Here is a 24,844-nt window from a genome sequence, read left to right as displayed (position 1 = left end):
GATATAAAAAAAAAAAAATTGTTCTACAGTTATAGAACAGGTTTCACGTCTGAAGTACATAAAATATGTTTCATTACAAATATACTCAGATGTTGGTTTACTGATTAAATCTTTGATGGCCAAGTGACATGTGAACTTCTGACATCTATTAAATCTCATCAGTATTTTTCAGCATATTTTAAAGGGGTTGAAATATTAATTGCTAAAAACAATGATCTTAAGCTAAACAGTTTTGAACAAAGATTTTACAAATAATTATGACTCCTAAAACACTTTTTGTTGGCGCATAATATAATCAGGAGAAATTATAGTCATCACACTCAACCCAAAATGTACTTTTAATTAATTATCCAAAGTCCTTTAGACTACTCAGATCAAAGCAAATATTGTTAAAAATAAATTTTCAAGTCTGTTTGAATCCTCGTGGATTTTACTTTTACCATTATGTTTATTCAGAATAAAAGGTAAATATCTCTTTTCCTCTGTAGTATTTAATTCTTTTATAAAAAGAGAAATAAAATTATCTGGAGGAAGCCCTTAAATCTGCTTTTCCCATCACTGGAACATGAAAAAATAATGCTTGTAAAAGAAATACGGCCAACCTAAGGGGATTATTTTATATTACGGAATTTTTCTCATCTTTCATTCCCAGATAACTTTAGGTGTGGTTTCATCTGACAATAAAATTCTTTGTCTAAGGTTACAAAACAACAGTCAGACAAAAAAATCCAATGGAATTTATCAGTTGTATTGTAAAGATTTTGTCCCATAAAGATCTTCCTACATGCTGCAGAGGAATCTGTCAGTAAAACCTTTCAGCAGCACTCAGAAGCTCTGGGTTTTTAACACTTAATGTTGTTATAACCATCTGAATTAATCTTTGGAAGTCATATATGTCTGGGCAAATTCTCAAATGTATTCCTGGCTCTCATTTTGTAAACCAAGCTTCTCAGATATGTCTCAGGTGAGCATGTGCTTATGCATTTCCCTATTTCATGGCTATCTGCCTGTGATTCAGATCCTGAACTGCAAAAGACAAGTAGCAATACTTATTATACCTGTGAGAATAGGTCTGTCAATACTTATTCAGTTACTTGAGTGACAGATTGCTTAGATAATAAGAAAGGACACAAAGTGGACAAAAACTAGTTCCTTTTGTTGGGTCTTGTCAAATTTCTGATAAGGATTAAGGTCATAGTGATAGATTCTCAGATATCTTGCAGTTGCTAATGTGACTAAAAGACCTGGAATCCACTTACTATATCATAAATCCAAATTCTTGCTTAGGTAAGTAAAGTGGTAGAAATTCCTAAAAGGTGTAGATACACTAAACTATGTAATAGAGATTAGTTCTGACACCAAGAACACACCTTTATCAATGAAAACTGTGAATTATTCCATCTATATTCAGTAGTATGAAGTGGGGAGGAGGGCACTAAAGTCTTCATCTATTTTGTTGCTGTTCTTTCTGTTCCGTCAGATACATTGGCTTTTATTTAAGTTTTTACCTGGAATTCACACTTACAGAAAAGTGTTTTTATCATGGATTCTACTTTATTCTGGGTCTAATGTACTATTGACCCAAAAATTAAGAGTTTTGCTTTTTTGTTTTTCTTCTTTCAAGTGTGTACAAGCAGAAAGAAGAGCTCAGGTGTTTTGCAGTTCATATACATCCGAGGCATGTATGCATCAGACACCTGGAAGCTGGTTACTCTTGGATGGGTGCTCTGCACATTTGGGTCAAGGACATTTGGAAGTTAAGTTAGAAAGAAAATAAATGGCATGTGAACATCATATGTGCTGTGGGTTTGATACAATGTTCATATAGTTATTCTAGTAAATTTATTTCTATATATACTATGCAGAATTCCTAATATGGGCCATCTGGACTAAAAAGCTGATTAGATATATGATGCACCTCAGAGAAAATCACTTTGGGGAGTTTTTCAATTTTATATTTCTCTCATGGAAAACACAGAACATTTGTGTTTCACTCTGAGATCTGACAGATACATTTATTTATCGTGAATGATGCTTTTAAAATTGCAAGCTAGATTGCTCCGTATTATAGGGAATGGCTTTGTATAGAGCAGTCAAGCATAAGAAAAACAAATATGATGAAAATGAAAATGTTAGCCAGTGTGATTTTGCACATCTCCCCTAAAGAGGACAAACAGTTTTCTGAACACTAGAGGACTTTGAAGGGCCTACTAAACAGTAATCTTGACAAAACAATTGTCATAAAAATTGTTCTTTACTTTTCATAGACTTAAAACTGGGATTTCTGTACCTCTGTAAGTCTACTGTGTTCTTATTTACCTATATTGATCCATCTAAAACTTTTTCAATTTTAGAGCTAGAATCCTTTCAACTCTGTCTTCAGATTGACTCACCAGTGCCAGTATTAACAGCTGAGTAGGTTGCTATTTCATCTAAACACACTTAATCACAGTTTTCTATCGCCTGTATGACAGAACCTCCAAGAGCTTACGGCAGCTGTGCTGCTATGTACTGATCCTATGAAGTGCTAGGTATCTCTTGGAAAGGTGCTCAGCATCCACAAAACCCGTGGGCAGAATGACATTCAGCATCTCTCAGAATCAGGTTCTTTGCCCTTAAAGTTGTAGCTTTCCAGCAGAATGAAGGCGTATTGTCTTACAGCTATAATATTGCTCCACAAAGGAAAGTCTGGAGAAGTTTCTCAGCATTTGAAATGATGATGATAATAATAATGACCGCTGTGTTGTTATTTATGACTTCTGTTGGCACTGAAATAATATGTTGTAAGCTGTGTTTAGGTCAGCATAACCCCCTCTGTAGTTTCTGATGGACCTTACAGGAGGGCCAACGACTTTTTATTGCTTTTACTGCAGTTTAGAAGAAAGAGATAAAATTATATCCTAGGGCAGTAATTTACAAGAAAGGGGAAAGAAAGCCTAAAAGCAAGTCAATAAAATCATAATTTTCCCAGAGAACTCAAAATAGAAGGTAAAGGAACACTGCTATTTTGTAAATAAACTATGTTTAGATGCAGAAAGAGCTGAAAAAAGACTTTGCTCTGTAAGAAGAAATTAGATTTTATTATGGTTTGCCACCATATCTGCTGATTTTATTTTGGCTTGATTGCAAAGTTGTGATATTGGACTATAAATTTTAAATGGCAAATTTTCTTTATGGTGGCAATGTCACAAATTTCTTATAAGAGCTGTGTTGATTGTCACAAGGAATTTTGTAATGCAAGTAATTTAATATCAAGCTCCACGAGTTTGTCCACTTACTGTCCAGCCAAATTTCACATCCTGAAAAATTCTACAGCACTCTTCAGGTGCTGTAGAATTTTTCCAGAATATGATCAAAAGTTTCTTACTGTCTCAGCACTGCTGTCTACAATGTATTCTCTGAACACTTCTCAGAAAATTTATTTGACTATTGATACCAAAGATTCCTTCACAAGTTGTGGATCATTTACAGAATATTAATTTTGAAGGAATTAAAAAAATCTGAATAGCCAGATCAAACCTGAATCTATACATGCTATTGTTGACAAAATGTGCCTGCAGGTTACTGGATCCATAGGTAATACCTCCTTCTCCCTATTAATAAAAAATGTGATTGTCTGCTGTGGCAAATTATTCCCAATGTGGCCAGAAAAAAGGGATCTTGTGATTTTCAATATATAAAATATTTTGAGCAAGACTGGAAAAAACCTAAAAAATATATCCAAAACAAGCTATCAGCTACTATTGATTTGTCATGTTTTGGGCTTTTTTTTCTTGGTTTTTTTTTTTTTTTTTTTCATTACTAATTCTACAATTGTACATTCCACAGACACATTTCTGTTTCACAGCATGAGGTGTCCTCTAAATGACAATGGCTATTGGATAAAATTGTCACAGTGGCATCTCATGAATAACCTTGTTATAAATGGTAGAATACTCTGAGTTGGAAGGGATCTACAAGGAACATTGAGTCCAACTCTTAAGTGAAGCCCAGTTGAAGTTCAGTATGATATAACTCAACAAAGGTATATAATTGTGTTTCACACATGAGGATGGAGGCAGAGGAGCTTTCCTGTGCTGATTGAGATGTAGATATCTGAAAGGTGATATTGGGCAACTCTTGCTGTGCTCCTGGAACAGCAACACACAGGCTTTTCTTAGTGCATTAGCCACACTTCTAACATACACTGGACATTTTTTTATCAAAGGTTCAGTGTGACAGTACTCTGTATGCTAAACTTACTTCCCTCTTCCATTTACATCCAGTTCAATGCTACGCTTCTAATCTTCAAAGCTCTGTCAGTATGGCTTTAGGCTAGTTCAGTGATTGCCTGCCACAGAACAATATGACTTTGCAGACAGTGATTTAGGAAATAAATATGCGGTTTTAAGGGTGCAGGGCAGAGTTAAGACTGAATTCAGAATTTTCTATTTGTACAAGGAACACGTTTAAAGAAGAAATTAAAATGACCACTATATTCTCCAAAACCAAGTGCCAAGGCTCAAATATTTACACTCTCCTTTTAAAAATGCATATCTTATTTGCCAGGAAATATCTAGAACTTTCCAGAAGCAGTATTGCAGTAGGAAATATTTTGGGAACTTTTTTGATTGCTTTTGTGGATTTTACTTTTTCAGCCTTACCTAAGACTAATTATTTCTTTTAAATTTGAATTCTTTTCCAAACAGATAGGCACAGAAGTGCTTCACATAGTTTATGATATTCTCTTAAAATTACTGACAAAATTGCAAAAGTTTCCTAATACTGTTTATCTCTACAGATCTAGTCCTGACAGAATGATTAAAAAAAAAACCCTGTTGACTACAGATAATTTTATCATTAAAGAAAGCTGGGCAGGTTTTACATCATTTATACCTTAATTATTATACACTAATTATTATACATTGTTTGATATAAAGCTATTGTAAGCAATCAAATTTAATATATTTTTTAATATTTGTGTAAAGATTTACGTTAAGTCAGGAGAAATGAATATTTAAGGATGAACCATCTAGAAAATTGAAATTGGCAGATGTCCTATATTCCATGTTTTTTTCAGAAAACATGTAATAGTAACATAATTTTAACATCCTTGAAAGAGGTAAAGTATTTATATAAAATTCAAGTATTATTTAAGCTACACAGGAAGAAATAAGCTGAGCAATATATAGTGCAATTGATGTAGCTACAAATCTCATAAAAACATAGCAAAAGGTGAATACCACAGAGTTATATAGTCATGTACAAAATGATCCCTGGTTTTCTGCAAGAGCTCAAGCTAGAACTGAAGAATGGCCTCAATCACTGGAAAATGTTATTTTAAACTACCCTGCAGTCCAGGTTGCACACAGTTTTTTGCACTCCTACGCCTATTCCACCAGGATTAGAGTTCACCTGGACCTTTGCTTCACTCACTGGGTTCATATAAGGCCTCATGAGCAGTTAAAATGCAGCTGCTCAGTTATCAAGTGCACAAGTAGCAGCTGACAATATTAATACCTACATGACTTAGGTATCAGACAAACTTCAACAGGCAGTCAGTTAAGGCATTGAGATCTGGAAGTCATTCTGTAGGTGGTGTATTACATCAAGTGGGTCCTTGTACAGCTGAGCATTGGTGGTTTCAGAGTGGCCAAATTTAGATTATGAAGGAGGCCATAACTGCCTCTCCCTATAATACGACTCCATGGGCATAGTGGTGATCATCTGCAGCAAAAGAGTTAGATGTTTGTAGTACTTATGTGACACAAAAATAACAGCTGACAAAATTATTTCTTCAGAAAAAGAAGAGAGAAAATGGCTTGAGGATAATGAAGGAATATTGTAGCATTAATCCATGCTATATTTTAAAACTAATTAGCAATGTGATTAAAGAGTTAATTAAAGGTAAAATGTTTCTCCAGTAAATTGTTTTGTGCATCTGATAGCATGAGATATGCCACTCAGACACTGGTTTACCCATAAAGCCTGTAAGTTTATAGCCTGCTTACAACATTTGTAATCATATGTCTAAGATGTTTGGATATTACTAAACATAACATATTGAAAGAGTTTTACTTGAATAAATGTACATTGGTTTTGTAAACTGCCTGTTTCTAAACCCGGACTTGGGTTGATGAATGCCAGGATTGTTATTTCTGAAACCAGCTGTATAGCTGTGACTTCAAGGAATAAAGCAAGATTTCTGTTTGCATCACTGTAAGTTTGTCTGACCAGAGCAGCACTGAGTCAGATCAAACAGATTGGTACTAATGCCATTCTTTCCAGACAGTTAACTGGTGTTGAATGACTCTAGGAAAGGTGGGAATGGGATGTGATTAATTTTGGTTTGGTTGGTTGGTTTGGGTTTTGTTTTTTCTGTTGTTTATTTGCTTATTTGTTTTGGTAACATATGCAACAACAACAAAGTAGGTAAAACCTGTTACCAGAATTCTTTAGCTTGCATGTATTGAACTAATAAATGTGCCCCTGGGTAAAGTAATTTTGTACATCTTTGTGGTGTGGTTTGGTTTTTTACTGCTCCATAGACTTTCTGCTACAGAAGGTTAAGAAAATAGCATGACTGTCTTGGGTCAAGTTAGAAATAATACAAAAGCAAAAGGGTCACTTCTCCTTATGCGCACCACACCAGTGGTTTCTGTTTTCAGACGGCTCTGCTTTCTTTTCATAGCCACAGAAAAATATGAATACAATTTTTTTTCACATTTCTGGGGCCATATCTGTAATGCTGCATCCAGTTTGGAACCTCCCAAAGCAAAAGACATGATGGAAAAATTGGAGGGAGTCCAGCGGAGGGCCACCAAGATAAATGAGGGGCTAGTGCACAGGATGTGTAAAGAGATAGAAAGTTTTTTGTTTTGTCTAGAAAAAAAAATAGGAGAATAACACTGAATTTATCTACTTTAAAAGGATAAGATTGTGCAGAAGAAAAGCTTCTAGTCAGTCATAACAATAGGACACAACTCAAAGTTTCAACAGCTAAATCCTACAGTAGGGTTACAGTATCTTCAGTTTTGGAGATATTTGAAATTTGTCTGAACAAGCTGATCTGACTTAGAAATCACCACTACTTTGGGCAGGAGATTGCTCTAGATGAATTATAAATTTCCCCTCTAAATGAATTGTGTTATATTTCTGGAAAGTCTACTTATTTTTTGATTTGGAGTCTGCTTGTGTAAATCCTTGTGATACATGCGTTTCCAAAGAAAGCACCAGTGTTAATATTTGTGAAAGGAAAGGATGGCATGTGTAAGCTTCTTGATCATTGACACTAAATGATCTTGATCATTTAGTCCAAGACTAAAAGACAGGTCATATCAAATGCTGTTTATAAATACAACAAAAATACTTGAAGCAAATTTGTATTTCACTTGGAGCCTGGGAGGGTACTTTTATTACTTTTATGGATCAAGCCCCTTTTTGGCTCTTTACATAGAGACATTACACATATTTCCTTAAAAGTCTTTCATTTCTCACTGTGTTTGGATAAGAGAGTTTGGATAAGGGTAAGGTCAATGTTCATTCATTCCCAAATTCCATTGTTTCCCTTAGGACAATTGTTTTTCCTTATGGAAAATTTTATTTGCTGTACTCTGCTGAAAAACCTGCAAGCGTGATGTCTTTTTCCACCACAGAAATAACATGTTGATGCCAGATACTCCCAATACATTTAAGAATTTTAGCTATTCATAGTTATCATGACTGGCTAACAAAGAAGGTCAGATCTGAATTCAAACTGAGGTAAGCGAATAGATTTATTTAAAATGTTCTGGAATAGACTAGACATACTCTGTCTTGTCTCTGATATTTTAGATGTGACCCTATATATCTCCTTTCTTTTGTGAAACACCAGAGTTTAATAAACTGACAATTTAAAGAGCATAAGTAATATCCTGCCCTGCCTGCTATGAACACCACAATTAACCTGATTCATGGGACATGGGTGTCATGAAATACACTGTTTGACAAGCACCCTAATTACTTATACTAACAGCAAGACTGAAGACTGCAGTTGAAACAAATCTGAACCCTATATATCAAAAAGTTTGCTGCAGCTTTCTCCACAGTTTGCCATTATTTAGAGGATAAAGAATTTTTTTTGGAATTTTTAAATCAATTTTATAAAGTTTCAGATGAATTTGAGATTATATAGAGCTATGTCTGGAATGTAAAATGAAGCTTTGGATTTTGGATAGGATACTGAGATAGATATCTTAGAAACTAAAAAATAGCCAAAGAGGTGGTTTCTTTCTTTTTTTCTTTTTAAAATACGGTTCTAATATTCAGCTCTGTGCAAAACTGTTTGCTACAGACATTTAATTTTCTTTATATGTCATTGAAGTGAATATAGTATTTAGTCTTGAACTGTCACAATGATCAGAAACTTGGTGTTTAAGTTGCAGCCTCTTCCCATTTTTTCTTATTCCAAGAGCTTTCTTAGACTAAAGAATTTTGTGTGCCAAAGTAAAGGATAATAAGAAAAATAGCAGCGAAACCAAACATTTGTTTGTCCTTTTCAAAAGTGTTTTCATCACCAGTGACACTGTTATTTAAAAGACTATACTCCAGCTTCCCTAAATCTCTGCAGTTTTAAAATATAATTTCCACTGGGGGATCGCCTGAATATGTGGAAAAATTTTTGAACCTTTAGCTATTTGATGACCCATAGAAACAATTTTGTGGTTTAAGTCCACTTCTTCATTTGCCAATATCTTTATCACTAAAACAAACAAAAACTTAGTAGCTGAAGTTATTTCCAAGGAATGACTCTGAATTAGCCCTCAGAATACATTTCAATCCATAATGATTATTTATCATTTGTATTACAGCACACTCCAAGTATGATAGAAGATAATTTTCTGCTTTTAAAAAAGAGTTAATATTTGAAAAAAACCTGATGGATTTTTTAGGAAGAAAGAAATACTCTTAAAGCTTGATTTTGACTTAGAGGGTTGCAATGAGATATCTGTGACAAATGGCATACATTAAATAATTTATTCTGAAAAAATATTTTATAATTTATGTCTTTATTATTATAATCAGATACAATTAAACTTAAATTATCTACTTTTTGGCAGCATTTATATTCAGAGCTGTCTATATATTAGCTTCAAAGTAGCTAAACCCTAACCCTAACCCCTAACCCTAACCCTAACTCTTAGCCTTAACCCTAAAAAAAGACCCCCAAATTTCATAAAACTCAATCAAAACCCTGTGACATTAGAAGTTTCCATGGATAAAATACCTGAATTTTTAAAACCATGTACTGCACGCAAAAATGTATGTATTTTCATGCCTGAATGCTTACTGGTATATCAAGAGTCAGGCAATCAGTTTTGTATCTGTTCTCAAGCATAATTTACTATGAACATTGTAAACCTTTTATGCTTCTTGAAGGCATCCCACAGAGTCTGTGAATCCACTGCCTTTGCAGTTGTGTGATCTGAAGCTCCTACCTGTTAGATTTGGTCATTTTAGTATCAGAAAGCAACTAACAAATTTAATGCTTAAATAAGTGTCTCAAACTTTTTTCTAGTATTGTGTCGACACTTTTACAAAACAGTGTTGTTAAGATCCAATTATTGAAAGATGCCTCTGCCTGAGTTAAGGTGTAAATCAAATCATATGCCAAAAGCACTAGTATGGATTTTATTTAATAGTACATGCAAGAGTTAGAAAGAAATGAGAATGGGGTGGAGAGAGGAAGAGAGGCAGGAATTGGATTTTTTTTTTACTGCCATCTGCTCTGATTTCAATTTTGTTCCAAAGTTTTTTGTCTTGTTTTTTTTCCTCTCCAAGTATCTTAGATGATCCTATTCCAACAAATCATTAAAATTTATTTTCAAGCTATTATTTTTAATGAATAAGGAAATGTGTACCCAAAGTATGGGGCTTTTGGTGTTCTATTTTTTTTCACTTCTAAACTTTCATTTTACAATATTCTATTTACATATTTTTCTATTTAAGAATATACAAAGCTGGTACTGGTTCCAACTCACAATGAAGGCATTATTGCACTTCACTGAAACAAATGTTGACGCTCTGAATACTTTCATATAGGCAATAAATGAGGCAAATTAATTCTGGTTTTCATAAAAGGGAAAATACTTTAGAACATGAAAAACATGGATTTAACTAAATGATTTGCACCCTGGAAATACATTATTGGCCACAAGCATTTATGTGGCAATGTGTGGAATCCCATCCATTGCCTTAGCACACAATAAACTACTTTTTGTTAAGAGTAAACTAAAAGTTATAAAAACAAAAAAATGCCTAAAACTGATAAACAAAAGAAATACTTATGTGAGTATTCTCCTGCCAGCAGTGATAAAACATGGAGGCCAGAAACAAATTAGGTGTGTGCATATAAACATATTTAACCCTTCCAAGTAAACAGTGATAGTTCTTCACAATATCCTCCTCACCTCTAGGAACTGAAGTGTCAGTTATATCCTGAAGCAATGGCATGTTTTTGAATTACACATTCCTTTAACTTTACATGTATGGGTTTCTGCAGACTTTTAGCCCTCCCACATCTTGAGCCAAGGAGCTTAACAGCTTAACTACAGACTGTCAAGAAATACTTTCTTTTCTTCTATCTGAACTTGCTATCTACTGCCTTTCCCTGATGCCAGTTTGCGATTGGCAAGGAACAGTGAGCAATTGATCCCTCTTAAAAGATTCACAAAACCATTGATATTCTCTGGGCCACTATTTTGTTTGTTTATAGGCACAGACTTGGCAGCTTTTTGCGCATGTACAATTCCTTACATTTATAAGTATGTATTTATATATATATATATGTATTTATTTATTTGGTTGTTTGTTTGTTTATATCTATGAATACAGACATTAAATGTGTGGTTGCTTTAGAAATATAAGCAGCAATCTTTCACAGAGATAAGACGCATATATTCTCAAGATGCCTTTTCTCTTACAGACATTTTGTACTCTACAGGGAACAAAAAAGTAATGGTCATCAGAGCATTGCACTGTAGGAGTAAACTCTTTGCTGACTTTAACCTGATGCAGATACTCTGTGCCAGTCACCTACCACAGTGCTGTGGAGGGCAGGAAGAGTATTTTCTGTCTGTCTGGAGGCCATGAAACAAAACAGAAGCTAGATAAGTTATCATTCCTTTTAGGTGCTTTTTTCACCCCCTGGATAATGTGGCCGTCCTTTACTGCCTTTTGGGATGAGTTGTTAGGATTAGCTAATTTATTTTAGGCTTGTTTTGCTAACTATGACTATGTGTGCTCATTTCAGAAACATAGAATAATTTCTGTTGAAAAGGAGCTTTAAGATTATTAAGTCCAATCATTAACCCAGCACTATTGAGTCCACCACTAAAGTACGTCCCCAAATGCCATATCTACACATCTTATAAATACCTCCAAGGATGGTGAATCCACCACTGCCACTGGCAGCCTGTTCCAAAGCTTGACAACCCTCATAAAACAAAGTTTAACAAAACAAGATAAAAAGAAGACAAAACAACAGGTCAGAATATTTTTTTAAAGATACCTATATATTTCTGAGCACAAGTAAAATCAGATAATTTGTAAGAAAGAGAATGCAAAGAATTTTGCCTCAAACAGTTAAAATATAAAATTTTAAGCAAGGATGGTGATATCATAAAACTCAAGTTTATCCTGAACAGAGGTGGTTAATCTGACTTGAGATCACTCTTCACTTCCCTTCCTGGAATGGACCAGAGTCTCACTCCCACAGAGACTGAGCAGTTGAGATATCAGTAATCTTGCTGTAAAGAATTCAGGTCTGAGCTCTGAAACGGAACTTGTACACAACATAAAATATTGCTGGCTAACTTCCAACACATAAAGAGTCTGAAAGCTTTTGATAGGAGCAGCAATGAACTGACTTGCAGACAAGTAATGATTTGATTTCCAGACAAACAAATCCATTTGGGAAATGGCAAACCAACCATCTTTAAAAGGCCTCCAACTGTGTAGGTCACTATACCATATCTAATGGAAAGGTCATCTCTTAGGAAAGGTTAGAAAACAGTGATAGCTCTTCACTTTTTTTCCTTCAGATCATTCCATTAAAATGGAGGGAAGGAGATGGTTCAGTCACACGGCTGCACATCCTGACTGCCTGGCTTATCAAGAGTGCTGAGCTTTAGCACAGAAAGAAGCATGAACTGGCACAACGGAGATATAAACATCACCACAAAATGTATATTTTACTATTGCTGCAAAAACAGCAGTTGAGGCTGGCTGGCTGCCTCATAATGCCGTGGTCAGCAAATTTTTTTTTCTTAGCTATTAAAAAAAAAAAAAAAAAAAAAAAAAAGGATAATTTCTACTAGGGACAGTTTCAGTGTTGCTGTTTTAATTGGCCCATAGTTCACAGTTTATTCCATGCTTCTTCCTATTTTTTGCCCTGACACCAGAAAATCAGAAAAGCTATCTCTTTGCTAAGGTAAGAAGATAAAAAAATACCAGCCTACCCTGTCCCTGTGTACACTACTGCAATTTTTGCCTTCCAGTTACCATGCAATTATAAAGTGAATCTTCCTATTAGTTCCAGGTCCAGAAATTTTTTTTATGAATGGCCTCTTATCAGGTGATAAAAAAAGAATGGGCCAAATCCATGGTGATATGATATGCATTTACACACAGTGTGTTAACCAACCTTTGTGTCTTTTGCCAGCATTTGTACCACAGACCATTTTTTATTGCTGATTCATTTTTATTACTGATTTTTTTATTATTTATTCCAGATAGTAAGGGTAATTTTCCCATCACACAAAATCAGTTTCTTGTGTTATAGTGGTATTATAGTAGTATGATCTTTTGGTGCTTTTTTGAGTGCACTCTGAATGTTTTGACACATGTGGTTCTCATTTTTTTTCAGATTCATAATTCATCAACAGCTTTTGCTCAGTATTTCATAAATTTGGATCTTTGTTATAAAGATCTTACATTTTATCTACAATAATACTAATCCTGTGCAATTTCAGACAAGAGAAATAAAAAAGAGGATAAGCTTTTCATGTTAGTAATAAATTATTCTTTGCCTCATTCTTTATGATGAACATTGGCTTATGTTTAACTTTTATTCATGGTGGGCAAGGGTAAGCCAAAAGGGCTTCACATATTGCAATTCACAAAATTATTAACATTTTCCTCAGCATTTAAATTCTAATAAGAAATAGTTATTTTCTGTCACATTTATACTTCAATATATATTTGATGAAAAGAGGTATTCATTTTAAAGACAAATTTTAAAAAAAGAAAAAAGACAGGAAATTAAAAGTAATGGTTATTTTTAATACCTTATTATGTCTCAAGTGCTAGTCCTAGAAAGCTGATGCAGCTTGTACCTTGTAGATTTTCCAAGAAAGATTTTGAAATTTTATTTGAATTGTTTCAAAATCAAAGGAATTTTTTGGTTAATTTATATAATATGCAAATGCTATATTATACTTTCTTGAGAGTCTGGAGAATATGTGACCAGGAGATCTACTGAGAGAAATCTTTTGAGTGTTTGCTCCTTGAGTATAAGATTTCTTCTCCTTTATTCCTTATGTAGCTTCAGATTTGAAAACATTAAAACAAAAAGACTAAAGGCTTTTCACTAAATAATATTGTCAGTGGGAAGGGTGTCAGAAGGGAAAATACATTACAAATTTGTGTAATTTAAATGTTCTTTTCAGTGGTCATTTGTACTGAAAGAATAATTTTATAGCAATAATTATGAAAACTTTCTGCCATTTAATCCTTTTCTAATGTTCACCAGGTTTTGTTATTCAAAATTCACATTTTTTCCAGGGAGAAATTTTTTGGGGGCTGGAATTTACTTTAGTCAAGAAAATTACTTTTGAATTCCCAATGGAGATTTCTCATGTAATAGTATTAGATAAATAAATTATGCATTATTATTTGAATTTCATATAATCATAAATATGTAATTTCTTTATGAAAGCAACTGGTATACTTTGAATTTCAAATAGCATTTTGACTCTAACTTTAATATCTTGCATTATGCTAGTTATTTATATCCTTTGTACACATGAAGTGTAGATTACTTTAAGAAATATTATAGGTGGATACAGATTGAAAATCTCTTCATTAGAAATATTGGCATATGAACAGCAATTTCTGTGTACATTCATGCTATATTCATATATCAAACATAAATATATTTAGAAAATGCATGCAAAAGAGCTCTGAAGTGCAAAACTGTGCACATCGTTCAATTAATACTCTTTTCTGCACTCTTCAAGCAAGTGTATTTTCCTGCATGAGATGTACAAATACTTGATACACTTTAGTTTCCAGAATCATCAGAGAATCATAGAAGGGTTTTGGTTGGAAGGGACCCTAAAGATCATCAAGTTCCAAGCCCCCTGCCATGGGCAGGGATTTTCATGGGGTTTTCATGGCCAAGCTTTGGTAGTGGTGGGGAGGGCTACAGGGGTGGCTTCAGTGAGAAGATGCTAGAACCTTTCTCCATGTACAACATGTCCAGCATGACAATCCCTGGCAGCTCCAAAGATGGACCTGCTGCTGGTCAAGGCTGGGCCAGTTAGAAATGGTGGTAACCCCTTTGCGGTAACATTTAAGAAGACAAAGAAAAAAAAGTAACTGCGCAGTTGTGTTTGTAACCAGACAATATCAGAATGAGAAACTGTGAGAGGAACAATCATGAAGATGCCAAGTTCAGTGGAGAAGGAGGGGGAGGAGGTGTTCCAGGTACTGGAGCTGAGATTCCCATGCAGCCCATGATGCAGACCGTGGTGAAGCAGCTGTGCCCCTGCAGCCCACAGAGGACCACAGAGATTCAGAGATCCACATGCAGCCTATGGAGGAGACCCACAGCAAAGGAGCTGGGTCCATATCTGTACTCATGAACCCTTCATTAGATCTTCTCTCCTCTGTCCAGCTGTGGAGCTGAGTGAGAGGGTATGGGTGCCTGGCATCCAGTCACTGTCATCCCACTACAACATGGTTGCTCAGAGCCCCATCCAACCTGGCCTTGAACACTTCCAGAGATTCCTGTCCCTTTGCGGTAACATTTAAGAAGACAAAGAAAAAAAAGTAACTGTGCAGTTGTGTTTGTAACCAGACAATATCAGAATGAGAAACTGTGAGAGGAACAATCATGAAGATGCCAAGTTCAGTGGAGAAGGAGGGGGAGGAGGTGTTCCAGGTACTGGAGCTGAGATTCCCATGCAGCCCATGATGCAGACCATGGTGAAGCAGCTGTGCCCCTGCAGCCCACAGAGGACCACAGAGATTCAGAGATCCACATGCAGCCTATGGAGGAGACCCACAGCAAAGGAGCTGGGTCCATATCTGTACTCATGAACCCTTCATTAGATCTTCTCTCCTCTGTCCAGCTGTGGAGCTGAGTGAGAGGGTATGGGTGCCTGGCATCCAGTCACTGTCATCCCACTACAACATGGTTGCTCAGAGCCCCATCCAACCTGGCCTTGAACACTTCCAGAGATTCCTGTGGACAAGAGTAAATAGCCCTACATTAAATTTAGAGACCTCCCGCTCTTTCACACTACTTAGCTTAAGCTACATTATTGAGCCAACATATAAGATTCATCTCTTTTAAGTTTCTTTTCCTTTCAAACAATTTCCCAAAGAAATGCAGATGGAGCGGTTCTTCAGAGTCTTCCTGGACAAATTTAGTTCCTTTAAGTTGTTATTCAAACTGGTCTTTGCGCGAAGTTTTATTGAAATTACAGTGTTACTCATGAGCTATCATTTCCCCTGGAGGCTATTAAATCCTATATGGTATGGGTTTGAACTCTCATTGGGAAAGACCGGGAGGGAAGAGAGACCTATATATCTTTCATGTCCAACATTGATTCTTTTGTTTCCATTTTCTATATTCTTTGAACATTTTTAATGTTATTGCACGGGATAACAAAGAGAATGGGGAATAGATATAAAATTGTATTTACTCCTTACTATTTTAGCCATAACTATGAGCATTAGTTGATGCTTTGCTTCACAGTATCATTGTTTCAGCAACTTTCTGCTTCTGGTTTCTTTGTCATTGCTGATTTTTTTCTTCCTTGTCAGAACTATTGATTCAGTCTTTGCTCTGCATTATCTAGGAATCAATATGTAACTTTATGAAAATATTAAATTATTTGGGTTTTCTGATCTAAGCCATGGATGCGGCTTTCTAATATGACATTATTTCTTTATTCCCTCAGTAAATTTCAGTGTGGTCTATCTACCATTGCTACGTTTATTGGTACTAGAAAATTAAATATTACTTGTCCATCTTATAGTCTTCTGTTATGCTTGAAAGTTTTTACCTCTGTATTTTGAACGAGATAGTTGATGCTACAAAGGATTCCTTTAGTGATTGTAAAATGTTTTTTAATTTAAAACTAATGCATCATATGTTTACCTTTCTTTTTCTCAGTCAACAAGGGGAGTTACAAGTTTAATTTGCATTTAAACAACAATGTCCCATTATAGATCCTTTGCAGCTTAGCCTCAAGACCTTTCTAGCTCAATTTCCCATGAAGAAAAGAAACTTTATATAGTATTAGATTAAACTACACCGTGAAACTGATCAGCAACTCAGTATAATAAGACATATGTTAGATATCCAAGATCTCTAACAGAGCTTTTAAGGAAGTTTTAATTTTTTCTTGAATATACTTGCCTCTTTTATTTATTTATTTATTTATTTATTTATTTATTTTTTTTTTAGTTAAAACTCCACAATTAGCAAATTTGTGAGTTTTGTACTTCCAAAGCACAGCATTTTCTATGTGATGCCACAGTTTCTCCCCAGGCAACAAAGACCCATGGCAGAGGACTGATCTGTCTTTCTGCATTGTGACCGATAGAAGACAATGGGAATAAAAGACACAAATAATATATATATCTTGTGAGTTACCTCCCTTGCCTGGGATTATTTTTATTGAATGTTTACATCCACCTTGAAATGTTCCTCAGTCATATGTATAAAAGAAATGTTTGCTTTTATATTTGCTATTAAATGTTTAGAAAATTATTTGTACATATTTAGATGTGAAATTTATTAAAATAATTTATACTCACCTCTTTTCCAACCTGACCTTTCTTCTTAGAGTTCTTTTATTATATATATGACTCTGCCTTAGTGACTGTTTAAAGGAGTCTTTAATTTATGGTCTCATCAACACAGAAATTGTAACAAGGATTCTGTACAGTTGAACATGACAATGTGTTTTCTACAATTTTCATTATTCCCTTGCTAATGCTGAGAATTTCCTTTTTTTTTTTTTTTTTTTTTTTTTTTTTTTTTTTTTTTTTGATGGTGCCTGCAATTTTGTATTTCAGGTTAGACATAGAACATCAATTTTTTTTATAATGTGAATTTAAAATTAATCTTATGTTTTAAACTATGAAAGCAAATTTTTCTGCAAAGCATAGATATTTTAAAATAGTTTTAATTATCAAATGTATATATCACAAACAGTGGAATCTCATATTTCTTGGTACACTTTTTTTTCTCTTATTGGCATATGATGAATCCGGATCTGCATTTCAGATCTGTCACACTCTACTTTTAGTGTGTGAGCTGTAGGTCAAATTCAAAAATGCAGCTCAAGGAGAAAAAACAAAACAAAGTCAAGATTCATTCCAAACCTAGAAAAGTAAGTTATTTTTAATTTTAGATCTTCTGCAACATTTTACATTTAATTTACAGTCCTGTACTTGAAACTTAATGTGAAACATTTGCTCTTCTTTAACTGGTTTCCATAAGGATAAGAAGACTTCTAGATGAACTGTGCCCAGAAATGAAGTAAACTTTAACCACTGCAGGGTACTTCTAATTACTTTATGTTCCTTGGTCATGACAAGTTTGTAAATGACACTAAAACCTAAAACTGCATCCATGTCTAGTTCATGTTTCCATGCTGAAGGAGGTTCTTGGACCAAATTTAAACTGCAGCTTAGAACTCCACATAAAGCTAGGAAGTCTCTATAACATAATAAAAGAATGGGTAATGTCAGAAGGGACCACTGTGTGACATCTGGTGCAATCTCCTTTCTCAAGTGGGGTCTTCCCAGAGCACATGGCACAGGATTGTGTTTAGATGGCCCTTGAATATCAGTACCAATTTTGCTAAATTGACCTAATGTTTAGTTCAAACCTAGGACAAGACCATTAAGCCTGGATTGGCAAAATCACAGAATAAAATGGATTGGAAGGGACTCACAAGGGTCACTGAGTCCAGCTATTGGTCCTGCACAGCACCATCCCCAAGAGTCACACTCTATGCCTGAGAGTGTTGTCCAAATGATTCTTTGACTCTGTCAGCCTCAGCCCTGTGACCACTTCCCTGGGGAGCCTGTTCCAGTGGCCAACCATCCTCTGGGTGAAGAACCTTTTCCTTATATGCAACCTAAACCTTCCCTGACACAACTTCAGGCCATTCCTTCCTATCCCGTCACTGGTGACCAAAGAAAAAAAGATCAGTCCTCCCTTCTTCTTTCCCTCATATGGAAGCTGTAGACTGCCATGAGGTTTCTCCTGTTTCCTTTTCTCCAGGCTGAACAGACCACGTGACCTCAGCCACTCCATAAAAAAGCTTCTGCTCAAGTCCCTTCACCATCTTTTGGCCTCCTTTTGCCCTTCTTTCTCTAACAACTGAATGTCTGTCTTATATTGTGGCACCCTAAACTGCCCCAGCACTTGAGGTGAGGCTGTCCCAGTGCAGAGCAGAGGGGGACAGTCCCCTCCCTTGCCTGGCAGGTGATGCTTTGCCTGATGCACCTCAGGACATGGTTGGCTCTCCTGGCTGTCAGGGCACTGCTGGCTCATGTTCAACTTTCTGTTGCTTTGAAAATAATTTTTCTTACAAGATGAATTACGTAATTTATTATAAAGTAGCATCAGTCCTGGATCAAGCATGAGCATGTTGATGGCAGACTGCTCAATTTCCTCAGTCAAGGATTCCTTCTCTGACCAGAGAGAGCAGCCACCTCACTTCCTGCTAGTCTTCCTGACCATGGATGAAGACCTGACACTGATGACCTGGAAACAGGCCCATTTTCTTGTCTTGCTTTAGCTGCAGGGAACTGCACATGGCTGTCTGACTGGTACCGCCAGGCAGCACCAGACGCATGTCTGGATATCCTGTTAACACCTTTTCTGTTTCTTGGCCTTCTTTTCAACACCTTTGTTCTCCTCTTTCTCTGCTCAGTCTTTGCCCAAATAAACAACCTTCCTTAATTAACATTTTTCTCTCCTGGTGCTAGATGTGATACCTTAAAACTAAATTTATTTCTGATAGTTACATAGTTAGGGTCTACCACATATGCTAGTGCTGCTATGATTAGTTAGGGGCTACTGGTCTTTCAAGACTACTCCCAAAAAGGTGTCCCATTTCCCTCAATTTTTCCGTGAACTTTAACTTCTTCTTAGTCAGCTTCCACCTTAATTGTCTGTGAGGTCTGGCTGGATTTGTAACTTTTGTCAGCTTCTCACACAATTTCTTGTGCTGTCCAATAGCTTTCCATACCCTGCTCAGTCCCCTCAACCTTAAGCTGGCTGAAAAGTCTCATCATTTTCCTGCAGCCTAACATGTCAAACATGCACTGAAACCAAGACTCAGAACTGAAAAGCAGGTACTGTCTTTCATCATGTTAGCTTAGGTAAACGGGTTTAGAAAACAATGCAGTTAAACTGGTGTGACTTTCAGGTATACAGATGCTCTAAGATACACAGATACTACCTAAAAAATTCTCTCTCTGCACAAATACTTATTTCTATGCAGGTGACTTTTAATTAATAAATATCCTAAAATTTTTCCTACCTATGCAATGAATAATTGCTACAATAGTAATTATAGTAATAATACATAAGCTTCACAAAAATTCCATAAATTATTACTCTAATTTTAGACAATATCTTAAAGAAGAAATGAAGGCTGAAACTAAATTATGTCTAGAATGTTGATTTTTTCCTTTATACTGTGGATGCTTTGAAAAGCCATATATAAAAGACATCTCTGTTAGTATCAGTAAATGTGAGTACTATGGTAGTCCAGGCATTAGCAGATAAACTTGATTGAAAGCATTTCTACATTTATCAGTCTGTTGCAGGGAGATGCAGCGTTTAAATAGCTTAAAAACTATGTTTCAAAAAAAAACCCACCAGTGTCTATTTGAAAGAAGACTCATGACTGTACACTAAAAGATGACTCTTTGAATTAGTCCAGTATATGTGCTTTCTCATGTGCTGTCTAATACAGTCTAAACATCTCCTGAGAATACTTTCCAATTGCTTTCCCAGAAGCTCAAAGATGCTGCATTATGATGTGGTAACAAGGGAGTAGAGAGTCCACCTTCAACCTTCATTAGATAGGTTGTGACTTTTCTTTTATTAATATAAATAGCTCCATTATAAGAGATTATCTAATTATTTCTGAATTCACAAAAGGATATTCAAATAACCCCCAGGGAGGTTTAAATTTCAGATTTTGCCAGAGAATGATGGACATTTGAGACAGTTGTCAGGGAGCCTCTTGCTATAGGTAGCCTGAAAATTCCAACAGCTCTGAAAGCAAGCTCACTGGATTGACAAAAATAAAAGAAAGAAATAAAAGAAGATGTATGTGTAAAACTTTGTGCAAGATAATCACAGTGCTTAGAATTGCATTAATCTAATCATCAGGGGTCTGCAACAGAGTTATAAATATTTTATTGGATTTTTAATGATAAAAAAGTTCTTAATGGATATAATATAGGGTGAGTGTACTACTACTTGAAAGCTTTGATGTATGGAAACTCCATCAGCTTTGAGCTGAATCAATAAGTGTCACAAGTTTTGGTTATGATGGTTTAGTATCTTGTCATCTACTACCCATTTACAACAAAAAAAGAAAAACTATAATAAAAACATACAGCTGTGTTTTGGAGCTTTTTTTCAGAAATTGAAACAGCTAAAGAAATTATGAGGAGGACATTGCAAAAACCTGATTTCTTTATTTCAGGGTGAAAATAATTTATTAAATTACTTTTTATTCTTTTTAATGATATCAGGAAAATTAAGCACTCATCAATATGGGGAAGAGAACAATTCCATGTTCATGTACACCCCAACAGATTTAAACTGCTAAATTCCACAAGGAACCTGAAGTAAGAAAGTACCTGAAATCTGTGCCTTCTCTTTCTTTTGAAACAAAATATGCACACAACCAAACCTGGACCTAGGTTTTGCCTCCCTTTAAAAAGAGAATTGTCAATATAGGCGCTTATTCTCATTTGCTTGTAGGCTTTTGTCCAGGAAGTATATAAATATTTAAATGCAAAGCAGAATAGCTCTAATCAAAGGTTGTGCAGTAGCTCTGACTCAGAACAGTGGGTGGCCTGGCCTCTCAATTAACAGAGAGATTAAAATCTGTGTCCTAAAACAGATTCTGAGGATTTAAACCTTGACAGTGTGCTCACACCTTAGAATTATTAAGGCAGAAAAGAACATGTCTTCACTGCATCCAGCAGTCTCAGCTAATAATGTTCAACAAATTTTTCCTGCATTTGGGAGACATTTCATAAAAGTAAAAAAGCGAAACATATGATGACTTCATTATTTTGCTGCTTTCTTTATCTCTTCTTTACATCTAACTTTCGTCACAAGCGCTCTCTGATGGTATTTTATTGAAAAAATAGTATCAGTAAATGTACCTACTTCTTTATAAATTATTAAATAGGCAATGTTTCCATTTACAAAGTAATAGGAAAAGAAAGATAAATTATTTGAATACAAAAAAAATATTACTGAAGGTAAAAATAGCTTCTAATAATAACTACCAAACCCCCTAGTTGCTCTTGTTATTGAAATTCTACTTCTATTAAACTACTCCTTCTTAAACTAAAATTTCTCACTGAACAAAAATTTAGGATATATATCAGAAGCCTTGAAGACCTTGTGGTATCAGATATTAGAAACCTGTGAAAACTACTGAGGAAATAGCTACCATGTGTAAATCAAGAATTAAGCAGCTGAGGGTTGGCCTAATTTTTATTTCTTGATACTCAGTGCTCTTCTGGTTTCCTGTAATTGACTGGGCTCATTCCTCCCTCTTTAGGACAGCTTTTACGCGTAATATTTTCATTAAGAGTTCCTTTCCTGATGTATTATATACTTAATCTGGTTTGTAGGATCTCTATTTTCAATTTCTTAAGGGAAAAACTCTCTTTTATATTCAAATAAATGCTTGGGGGTTTTTGTTTTGTTTTTTTGTTTCTTTTTTTTTGTTTGTTTGTTTGTTTGGTTGTTGTTGTTGTTGGTGGTGGGTTTTTTTGTTTTGTTTTGTGTTTTGTTTGTTTGTTTTGTTTTGTTTTGTTTTGTCTTTTTTAAATAAAGATAAACTGCTTCAGAGAAGCTGTATATCCAGTAGTTGCATCTCAGTGAAGCTGAACTTCCAGAAATTTTACAGATTATATCAGTGACATAATGGTTTAAGTTTTGATTTCCAATTTGGTTCTTTGCAAGCATCTGTGTTGCATTAATTATATATGAAAATATCCAGAATTTTGAGAGAGTCAAATACTTGCATGGGAAAGTGGCCAATTAGTATAAGATTCTTTATCACTATCACCTGACATTTATGACAAATAACTTTACTGTAATGCATCTTCCTAATTTTATTGATTTCAGAATGTGTTCCACATGATTAAGGACTGCAGAATGTTCTCAGATATCTTATAGTCCCTTTAAATTCTTTATATTTAGAGTGTGGATTTTAAATATTATACCTCCAAGTCTGCCAAAGTTTACATCAGTTTTTGTAAATCAAATCTGAAGATTCTGAAAAAAAGTTTACTATAATAAATCTAAGAAGAAAAATAAAGTAATGATAAAATTCTGTTCACTAATGATTTTTCTGTGGTATTCCATGTTATCATATGAAACAGCTTAAATAATTTCTCAAAGTTGCATATCTTATATTGAAAGAGCTCCTATTTGGCACATACAGCTGTTGCATTTTTCCTTCATACCAGAAACCTGAGTTCAGCTCATGGGTCAGTTTGCTGAAGTGCCAACACACAAAGCTTTGTCACTCTTCACAATTACAATTTCCAGAGCCACATATTTTACATCACTAAGACAAAGTAACCACAGACTGAATGTTCTTCCATGCGCCTCCTTGATCAGGACGGGATTAATTTAAAATCTGGTGAAATAAAGCCTCTGTTTGTTTTGTGCTATTTTGCGTTCCTTTATGTTAACTATTTACATGTATCTATGTTTTTCAGTCTTTTGATTAGACTAACCCTGAAAAATACAACAATTTTCTTCAGCAAAATTCTTTTATGCCTACTGTGGGTTTAAGGAACATGTGCTCTGAGTAGCAAATGAGTTATTTGTACTGCCACATTGCTGCACTCAACTGAAGAAACACTCAGTCCAGCATTTGTAATCAGAATTCTTCTGATTCTCCTAAGAAACAGGACCATTGTTTTTCTCCAATTAAAATTAAAAAATTAACTTTTCCAGAATTTTTTTGTTGTTCAGTATTTCACTTTTCTGTTTCTCCCAGTCAGATTCAAACAACTAAAATAATTCTGTGATGTTTGATCATTTTTATTTCTTTTGGTTTTATTTTTGTAATTGAATTTTGATAGTAGATGGAAAAGGTTGTTGGGTGTTTATGTTGTATTTCTGTTTGACATGCTTGTTTAATTCACATATTATATAACTATGTCTGTCTAAATAATTTTACTGAAATCTAGATTTAATAGCTACATTTCAAAAATTAATATATTTTATTCCTGCACATGTATGTATCTATAAAAATGTATGATATTCTTAGACAAGAATTAGATTAGATTAGACAAGAGTTATCTAGGCCAGTGTCATTTTTGCATCCAGACTTTCCTGGCTAAGAAATACTTCTGGATTATTATGTCTAGAGGCTACTAGAGAATGTCCTGAGCCTAGCCAACTATAGATATGTTTACCTTCCCAACAATCAGAGACATTGAATTCAACAATTTCATTATGCATATTTTGAAAAATATCCATATTTTTCTTTTTCTTATATATATTGGAATGGACTGTCCTTATTTGTTCTTTTTATGAAACTTGCAGTAAATGGGAACATAGTCCACAAAGGGTGTATCAAATCTGGTTAAAAATTGCTTGATTCATTGAGCTAAATAAAAAGTCCATTCAGCTAAATCAAAAGTTCATAACTTAGCTTTTTCAAGCTTGGCTTTTCTAAATGGTGGTAGACTTCTGAAGCTGTGGCTGTGTTTGCAGATGCCTTTCTTTGAAGAAAGAAACTAATATTAAGCTGAGTCTATGTCTTCTATGAAAATGTCACTAATGCCAAGAGCTGAATAAACACAAATTACTTCTGCTGTTGCTTTTCTTTTATCAGTTTGTAGTTTATGTTCCCCTGAGGAACATTGTTTCCCTTGAAGACCAGGTTATCTCTACAAGTTCTAAGAAATTGCAGTAATGGTGAAATTTTCATTCCATATGAGGCAAAGCAGGAGAATGACAAATACAATGAAATGTCTTGTGTCAGGTCATACAAGCATCAGTTCTTCACTTACAGTGCAGAAATGCACAGTCTATATCCAGAAGGCAGCTCAAAATATTTGAGGTTCTGGGCCTACGTGAATTTTAATAGCCCCATGCTTTTGCTGATTTAATGGAAGCTGAAGATCTCCTATCAGTTCCAAGTAGTTACATGGACAAAGAAATAGAGCAGAACCTGAACTCTGCATGGGGAAGCATGCAATATTTGCCCTGTACATCACCTTCATAAAGAAAGAGTGAGAATGCCTCATTGTGTATAAATGTGTAAAAATTACATTTGGTCAGTCGTGCAAGCTC

Source organism: Pyrgilauda ruficollis, unplaced genomic scaffold (genome assembly GCF_017590135.1).
Source record: "Pyrgilauda ruficollis isolate IOZ18807 unplaced genomic scaffold, ASM1759013v1 scaffold43, whole genome shotgun sequence".
NCBI classification, from domain to species: domain Eukaryota; kingdom Metazoa; phylum Chordata; class Aves; order Passeriformes; family Passeridae; genus Pyrgilauda; species Pyrgilauda ruficollis.
This window is presented reverse-complemented; position numbering follows the sequence as displayed.